The 1,566-nt window shown below is 56.3% G+C and overlaps 1 protein-coding gene across 1 annotated transcript in view; it reads right to left on the bottom strand.

Moving 5' to 3' along the window:
- The window catches only part of PAPD5 (poly(A) RNA polymerase D5, non-canonical), a 73,113-nt gene extending 71,553 nt beyond the window's left edge, over positions 1-1,560 (bottom strand). The window contains exon 1 of the mRNA XM_019505688.1: positions 1,457-1,560. The gene's annotated coding sequence lies outside the window, so the exon portion shown is untranslated. The remainder of the gene's footprint in view (positions 1-1,456) is intronic.
- Positions 1,561-1,566: the final 6 nt, after the last annotated feature.

Raw genomic sequence — 1,566 nt, 5'->3', positions numbered from 1 at the left:
CCCGTGGGCTGGATAGAATGTCCTGGCAGGCTGCATCTGGCCCCCAGGCCGCATTTTGCCCAGCCCTGATCTAAGTGATTCTTCCCAAGGTGGATAAAAGACAGCAGGTGAGGAGAGTAAACCTGCCTCCATCCACCATGTGTTCACACAGTACCAACTAGTGAGGTCTGTGCCAGAAGGTAATCTAAAAGATGCATCCAGATGCACACATACATAAACACAGAATAGGTCTGTGCAGCCTATTAGCAGTCCTATAGTGGAAGCTCATCAGACTTAAGGTGTCTGCCTGTCTGAAAGGGGAAAATGTCAGCAGATGCCACTTGCAGAAACAGTACCCTTGTAGTGGTATCATCAGATCTCAGCATGGTAAGTCCCCATCGGAGTACTCACCTTGTATCAGCAGGAAAGGTCTGTGCTAAGCATGCAGGCATTTGAAACAATGACACCAGATGCAGTCTGGTCAAAAATGACAACCATGTGCATGTGTGCGCACACCCACACAACTCTAGGTGATAGGAAGTATAGCTTGTATACTGTAGAGTCCTGTACCCACATGGACTGTGTAAATGCTGAAAAACATTCTCAGGCTCCTTAGTATGAGCACATACATGTATACCAGTGGCAATTTCCCCTCCCCCATACACATCATGAGACATGCACAGGGACAGACAATGTCCAAGTAAAATGCCTCATTCCCCGACCCTCACAGCTATGTGCCTGCACACTGACATTAAGAAGTGTCTCTACAAAACCAAGCCTATTTTTAAAGGGCTTTACAAACGCTTCACTAATTACATTGCATGTGTAACATGCACCACGTGCACATGCAGTGCTAGCAGGAGGAGTCTGCGGGGAGATCCCCTCTCCTGCATATAGGCGTGTCTGCAACATCAGCCTTGGTACAGACATCCTGGGCGCATGCAGGATACACTGCTTGCTCCTGACCATAAAAATGCTCTTCCCAACCACTGGACTTCCCTGCTGCTGCGTCTGTGCAGTGAGATACGGTGCTGGCCATTCACTAGGCCCCTTTATTTCACGTGCCCATCCCTTCCTTTCCCACGTCCCTATGAGAGAACGACGAGGGAGGCCCCTGGATACTGGCGTGCAAAATGCCCGCTGTGCGGCCCGCCCCTCCACATCCCGCCGGCCTGGCAGGTATCTCCCCATCAGGCTGGGTGCAAGCAAAGCGCCCATCCATGCCCATGCCGGGAACCGCTTCCTTCCCCCGGTGCCAGCCTGGGCAGTGACAGCGGGAGAAGATGCTAGAGAGCTCTGGCCCATGCCTCTGCAACCTCCGCCCGGCAGCGCGGAGGGGGAAGGGAGGGGGCACCCAACGTGCTCCCACGTCTCCAGGCCCAGACAGGAGCGGCCCCCTCTACCCGCCCATGTGCGGCAGCGGCAGCGGCCGCGTGCTCCTGCCCGCGGGAAGGTGCCCGGCCCCGGGCCCGCTCACCCCACGACTCCCTGGCTGTAGTTCCTCTTCTTCCAGGGGGTGCCGGTGTAGAGCGGCTCGGCCGGGCCGGCCTGGGCCCTGGCGGCCGGCCCGTCCCCCAGGGCGGGGGC

The sequence above is a fragment of the Gavialis gangeticus genome, unplaced genomic scaffold, assembly GCF_001723915.1.
Source record: "Gavialis gangeticus isolate Ggan-Ray unplaced genomic scaffold, GavGan_comp1, whole genome shotgun sequence".
Taxonomy (NCBI): domain Eukaryota; kingdom Metazoa; phylum Chordata; order Crocodylia; family Gavialidae; genus Gavialis; species Gavialis gangeticus.
This window is presented reverse-complemented; position numbering and strand designations above follow the sequence as displayed.